This window comes from Carassius auratus, unplaced genomic scaffold (assembly GCF_003368295.1).
Source record: "Carassius auratus strain Wakin unplaced genomic scaffold, ASM336829v1 scaf_tig00014572, whole genome shotgun sequence".
NCBI classification, from domain to species: Eukaryota; Metazoa; Chordata; class Actinopteri; order Cypriniformes; family Cyprinidae; genus Carassius; species Carassius auratus.
Genome location: NW_020524510.1, coordinates 132,501 through 140,000, shown reverse-complemented (window position 1 = coordinate 140,000; position 7,500 = coordinate 132,501). Strand labels below are relative to the sequence as shown.

Sequence of the window (7,500 nt, the reverse complement as noted above, 5' to 3'; positions counted from 1 at the left end):
CACACACACACACACACACACACACTCATGGGTCTGACCGTGTGCTGCTCCTCAGGTGCTGCAGCTGTATCAGATCACTCAGATCAATCACGGGCTGATGATGGTCGGGCCGTCCGGCAGCGGGAAGACCATGGCCTGGAGAGTCCTGCTCAAAGCCCTGGAGAGGCTGGAGGGTTTGGAGGGCGTCGCTCACATCATCGACCCCAAAGCCATCAGCAAAGACCACCTGTACGGCACGCTGGACCCCAACACTCGCGAGTGGACCGACGGACTCTTCACACACGTGCTCCGGAAGTGAGTCCTCGTCTGTCCTCAGGTGTGTGTTCATTCTGATGCCTGTGCTCATGTGGGTGTGTGTTCAGGATCATCGATAACGTCCGTGGAGAGCTGCAGAAGCGGCAGTGGATCATCTTCGACGGTGACGTGGATCCGGAGTGGGTGGAGAATCTGAACTCTGTGCTGGACGACAACAAGCTCCTGACTCTCCCCAACGGAGAGCGCCTCAGCCTGCCACCCAACGTACGCAGCAGATCTGATGTGGAGTGTGTAGTCGAGATGATGATGATGATGATGATGATGCTCTCGTCACACAGGTGCGCATCATGTTTGAGGTGCAGGACCTGAAGTACGCCACGCTGGCCACCGTGTCTCGCTGTGGGATGGTCTGGTTCAGCGAGGACGTTCTCAGCACCGACATGATCTTCAACAACTTCCTGGCGCGTCTGAGGAGCATCCCGCTGGATGAGGGAGAGGATGAGGCTCAGCGCATGAGGAAGGCCACGGAGGACGAGGGCGAGGAGGCCGCTTCACCAATGCTGCAGGTACTCCATCTTTCTCTCGATCGCTCCGTGTGTGCTTCATGCGTGTGCTCGTCAGGTTTCAGAGCGTCCTGTGTTTGATCCACAGATCCAGAGAGACGCCGCTGTGATCCTCCAGCCGTACTTCACCTCCACCGGTCTGGTCATCAAAGCTCTGGAACACGCGTCTAAGATGGAGCACATCATGGACTTCACGCGTCTGCGCTCGCTGAGCTCACTCTTCTCCATGCTGCATCAGGCCTGCCGCAACATCGCCCTCTACAACAACAACCACCCGGATTTCCCCATGCCCATGGACCAGCTGGAGAAATACATGCAGGTGTGACCCCTGGACGAGCCGGCTCATGTGTTTACATGCTACGTGAGTGAGAGGTAATGACACATGCTAACTCTGAGCTTGTGGTGCAGAAATACCTGATCTACGCAGTGCTGTGGTCCTTCTCGGGTGACAGCAGGCTGAAGATGCGAGCGGAGCTGGGAGAATACATCCGCCGCATCACCACCGTGTCTCTGCCGTCTGCTCCGAACGTGCCGATCATCGACTACGAGGTGCGAGCGGACGCCGTCTCAGGTGCAGTGTGATGTTTGAGGTGAGTGTGAGACTCTAACGCTGCGGTGAATCCGTCAGGTGTCCATCACGGGCGAGTGGCAGTCCTGGCAGGTGAAGGTGCCTCAGATCGAGGTGGAGACGCACAAGGTGGCCTCGCCGGACGTGGTGGTGCCCACTCTGGACACGGTGCGGCACGAGGCTCTGCTCTACACCTGGCTGGCCGAACACAAGCCTCTGGTGCTCTGTGGGCCGCCGGGCTCCGGGAAGACCATGACCCTGTTCAGTGCCCTGAGAGCCCTGCCGGACATGGAGGTGAGGAGCGGTCACAGATGGAGCAGTCTGATCTGATGCTCGGACACGTGTGTAATGTGTGTGTTCTCCAGGTGGTGGGACTGAACTTCTCCAGCGCTACGACTCCAGAGCTGCTGCTGAAGACCTTCGATCATTACTGTGAGTACCGCAGGACTCCGAACGGCGTGGTTCTGGCTCCGGTGCAGCTGGGCAAGTGGCTGGTGCTCTTCTGTGACGAGATCAACCTCCCCGACATGGACAAGTACGGCACGCAGCGGGTCATCTCCTTCATCAGACAGGTGCGTGTCGCTGCGGGGGTGTGTGGTGTGTGTGTGTGTGTGTGTGTGTGTGTGTGTGTGACCCGTGTGCTGTGTTCAGATGGTGGAGCACGGGGGCTTCTACCGCACCTCAGACCAGACCTGGGTGAAGCTGGAGCGGATCCAGTTCGTCGGAGCCTGTAACCCCCCCACAGACCCCGGCAGGAAGCCGCTCTCCTACAGGTGGGTCCTCATCACTGCTCATACAGACGGAGATGTGTTCAGTGATGTCCTGACGTTCCTCGTGTGACCGTGTGCAGGTTTCTGCGTCACGTGCCGGTGGTGTATGTGGACTATCCCGGGCCGGCCTCGCTCACACAGATCTACGGCACCTTCAACAGAGCCATGCTCCGACTGATCCCGTCCCTGCGGACCTTCGCTGAGCCGCTCACGGCTGCCATGGTCGAGTTCTACACCATGTCTCAGGTGTGCAGTCTAACCCTGAACGCTCCTGGGTTTGCTCCTGAGATGATGAGATGTTTATCTGACTGTTTTATGTTGAGCAGGAGCGGTTCACTCAGGACACACAGCCGCACTACATCTACTCTCCGAGAGAGATGACCCGCTGGGTCCGAGGCATCTTTGAGGCGCTGCGGCCGCTGGAGACACTTCCTGTGGAGGGTCTGATTCGCATCTGGGCTCACGAAGCGCTGAGACTCTTCCAGGACCGGTGAGTTTAAGGCTCCTGTAGATCACATGGTTACAGTTTAGCTTCCTGTTTTGGAACAATGTTGCGTTTTCTTCTAAACAGTGTTACATTTGACTCGAGTATGACACTGATTGATCTGGTTCTCCTGCAGATTGGTGGAGGATGAGGAGAGACGCTGGACGGATGAGAACATCGACACGGTCGCCCTCAAACACTTCCCCAACATCGAGCGTGACAAGGCCCTTAACAGACCCATCCTGTACAGCAACTGGCTCTCCAAGGTGAGTGACCGAGCTGAACTCTTCTGGACGTCCCTGCAGACGGACGACTGAGCTTCTGCTGTTCTCCTGCAGGACTATGTTCCCGTGGAGCAGGAGGAGCTGCGTGACTATGTGAAGGCCAGACTGAAGGTGTTCTACGAGGAGGAGCTGGACGTTCCTCTGGTGCTCTTCAATGAGGTTCTGGATCACGTGCTGAGGATCGACAGGTACAGAGAGTCTGAAGAGACACCGCTGTTTGTTATTTCTCCTGCTGATGCTTCAGTGACATCATGCTGATGTTCTCCTCCAGGATCTTCCGTCAGCCGCAGGGTCACCTGCTCCTGATCGGCGTCAGCGGCGCTGGAAAGACCACGCTCTCCCGCTTCGTGGCCTGGATGAACGGCCTGAGCGTCTATCAGATCAAGGTCAGAGCAGTGAGATGGAGATTGTCTCCAGTTCTGTTTGTTTGAGGCTAACCCATCGTGTCCTCGCAGGTCCACAGGAAATACACGGGCGAGGACTTTGACGAAGACCTGCGGACAGTGCTCCGTCGCTCCGGCTGCAAGAACGAGAAGATCGCCTTCATCATGGACGAGTCGAACGTGCTGGACTCGGGCTTCCTGGAGCGCATGAACACACTGCTGGCCAACGGAGAGGTGTGACCCCTGATGAAGAGCGTCTCTCGCTCTCCGTCTGTCCGGTGTTCTGACCGCTCTGTGCTGTTGCAGGTGCCCGGTCTGTTCGAGGGCGACGAATATGCCACGCTGATGACGCAGTGCAAGGAAGGAGCGCAGAAGGAGGGCTTGATGCTGGACACTCACGAGGAGCTCTACAAGTGGTTCACCAGTCAGGTGATCAGGAACCTGCACGTGGTGTTCACCATGAACCCGTCATCAGAGGGACTGAAGGACCGAGCGGCCACCTCACCTGCCCTCTTCAACAGGTGCGTTAGTGGCACACGCTATCATCCAGACATTTCATACATTTGATCAGTTCATGCTTTCTCTGGACCGTGACAGAGTTTTTAACACGTGGGACTGAAAGTTTTATGAAGTTTTATGTGATATTCTAATTTTGTGCATTTAATTAAAATCACAGCTAACTTCTGTGTGCTCTTTCTCTAACCGCTGTTGCTCTTACGCTGGACTGATGTGTTTCTCCTCAGGTGTGTGCTCAACTGGTTTGGGGATTGGTCCACTGAAGCGCTGTATCAGGTGGGTAAAGAGTTCACCAGCAAGATGGACCTGGAGAAGCCCAACTACAAAGTGCCGGACTACATGCCCACGGTGTATGACAAGCTGCCGCAGACTCCCACGCACCGCGAGGCCATCGTCAACGGATGTGTGTTCGTGCATCAGACCCTGCACCAGGTCAGAGAGGTTCACATCAGCTTCAGTCAGAGAATATCACCGCATCGATCTGGGACCGGTCACATAAACTTAGCCCCACTATGTTAAGACACCATCTTAACTAATTCCATCAACTAGTTGTTTGCTAAATTTGACCATTCTCCCTTTTTATAACTTCTCTATAAAGTTCTGACTAGCCTTAAAGAAAAATAATAGATGATTAACTTTTGAAAACTAGTCTAAGTGGTTTATGCACTCACAATTCACGATTTATATGATTTGTGTGTCTATTAAATCTTCGAAAGAGTCTTACAAGAGCATTGTAATCTGCATTTGGGCTGCCGTTGAAACAGAGCAGATAGTTAGCATGTTTAGGTAAGAAACTGCTTCAAGTCACCATTATTTATATAGTGGTTTTTAAAATACAGTTTGTTTCAAAGCAGTTTTACAGTATTAAACAGGGAAACAGTGTGCCATTCTCCTCTGACCAGACGAAACCAGTAGTTCAATTCCAGACTGCAGCAAAGTCAGATTGTGCAGAAGAATCATCTGTTTCCTGTGGTCTTGTCCTGGTGCTCCTCTGAGACAAGGTCTTTACAGGGGATCTGTATCTGGGCTCTAGTTGTCCTGGTCTCCGCTGTCTTTCAGGGATGTAGAGGTCCTTTCTAGCAGCCATCAAGTGTTAAACAGTGTTTTAGGTTATTACATATTTCCAGGGTTTTGGTCTTGTAATTAATACCCCTGATTGTTTTTTTTTTTCTTCAGAATTTAGCAGTAAGAAATTACTCATCCAATGTTTTATATCGACTATGCATTGTGTTAGTTTTTCAAATTAGTGTGAATCATCGGGCCACAAAGAAATATAGAGCTGAGTATCGTCAGCATAACAGTGAAAGATTACGCCATGTTTCCTGATGATATCTCCCAAGGGTAACATATAAAGTGTGAAGAGTAGCGGCCCTAGTACTGAGCCTTGAGGCACTCCATACTGCACTTGTGCACTAACATGTAAATGATCATCCAGAATGAAACAAGTGAAGTATTTATGAGTGAGTCATTGAATTATTAATTCAAATGTTATATGTAAAATTGGTTCATTAAATGTATATTTATTATTATAAATGTATATTTTTAATTCATGTAAATTAAACACTTTAAATAAACTGCAGTAATTAATTGTTTCCCACAGCCTCTAGTAAATTGTGCAACTCTAGTTTCAGTGCACACCGTGATGCTTTATTTCTCTCTGTGTGTGTGTGTGTGTGTGTGTGTGTGTTAGGCTAACAACCGTCTGGCGAAGCGCGGCGGTCACACTATGGCCATCACCCCGCGTCACTACCTGGACTTCATCAACCACTACGCCAACCTGTTCAACGAGAAGCGCAGCGAGCTGGAGGAGCAGCAGATGCATCTGAACGTGGGTCTGCGTAAAATCAAAGAGACGGTGGATCAGGTGCGTGCTTCACATCACACACGCAGACGCACAAGCTGCTTCAGCGTTATTAACGTGTGCTGTCACAGGTGGAGGAGCTGCGGCGTGACCTGCGGATCAAGAGTCAGGAGCTGGAGGTCAAGAACGCTGCTGCCAACGACAAGCTGAAGAAGATGGTGAAAGACCAGCAGGAGGCCGAGAAGAAGAAGGCAAGAGTCACCGTTCAGCTCCTCGTTCAGCCGCTGATCTCCTAAATAACCTGACGGGTGTTGTTCGGCTCCACAGGTCATGAGTCAGGAGATACAGGAAGCGGTTTACAAGCAGCAGGAAGTGATTAAAGACAAGCAGCTGAGTGTGAAGCAGGATCTGGACCAGGTGGAGCCGGCCGTCATCGAGGCTCAGAACGGTACGCTTCGCTCCGTCTCCTCCGAGCTTCCACTGCTCTGTTCATGTTACAGTAATCTGCTCACATTAGCTAGAGGTCGACCGATGGAGGGTTTCACTGAAACGACAGCTAGCTTTGACCTCACGGACCCATACCATTAATCTACCAATAGTTTGTTAAATGGATAGTGAAAGAAAACCAAAATAGTGCTTTACTATAAAAAAAGAAAAGAAAACACTACTGAACCATAAATTGTAAATGAATAAAAAATGTAATATTATTTATCGTATTGATCATTAAAGTTAGTTCATAGTTTATTAACTAATGTTAACAGAAGAAAAATGTGTTAGTAACAGTAAACTGAATTAACACACTCACACCTAATGTCATAAACGGAGTAAAGTGTTATTTCAGCAGTCATGGCCATCTGTAAACACACACATCTGCTGCAGCTGTGACAGATGTTCTGAAGTTTCCCGCTCTGTATAATCACAGCACACACTTCTGAACGCTCACACGCTCCAGCGATGAACACAACCTGGAAAACTGTCAGGAGAGACTCAGTCAAACTACTGATGCTGATTGATCAGAACCAATACATCGGTCCACCTTTAATATTAAATAAAGTATCAGTCTGAAATAGTGTTTCCTGCACAGTTGTGATCCACTGAGGAAATATTCACTGGTTTGAGGAATAAAGTCAGAGGTTAAGCTCCAGATTTGAGACATCTGCTCTAAAACCATTAACACCAGCCAGTGTCCGAAAACATCAGTGGATATTTCCTTCAGTTCTTCTGCTTTCAGCTCTGTCTCTCGTGTGTTTGCCAGCGGTGCTCGTGGTCTTTTCCCGGCGCTAACCTCTTCCTGTCTTCACTCTTTCCTCTGCTCACGGCTTGTGGCTTGTTTAGCTGTTAAATCGATTAAGAAGCAGCACTTAGTGGAGGTGCGATCGATGGCCAACCCGCCGGCCGCGGTCAAGCTGGCTCTGGAGTCCATCTGTCTGCTGCTGGGCGAGAGCACCACCGACTGGAAGCAGATTCGCTCCATCATAATGCGCGAGAACTTCATCCCCACTATTGTGAACTTTTCTGCTGATGAGATCAGGTGACTGACTGCGGGGTGTGGAGCGGCGGTGTGTGTGAGGAGGGTCACCGTGCTCCAGATCTAATGATCATCACGTGACACGGTTCCCTCTCCAGCGCCGCGGCCGCTCCGCTCCCCCGCCTGAACCCATGTGTCCTCATGGTCCTAAACACCACACTCCATTCCCTCTCTAGCGGTCAGCTCCATTAAGAAGCAGCATCTGGTTGAGGTTCGTGCTATGGCCAACCCTCCGGCAGCCGTTAAACTGGCTCTAGAGTCGATCTGCCTCCTGCTCGGGGAGGAAACTAGTGACTGGAAAAAGATCAGACAAGTTATTATCAGAGACAATTTCATCTCCAGCATAGT

General features: G+C 51.1%; 1 pseudogene; it reads left to right on the top strand.

The window, feature by feature from the left end:
* The window catches only part of LOC113074417 (cytoplasmic dynein 1 heavy chain 1-like), a 54,923-nt pseudogene that overhangs the window by 18,119 nt on the left and 29,304 nt on the right, over positions 1 to 7,500 (top strand).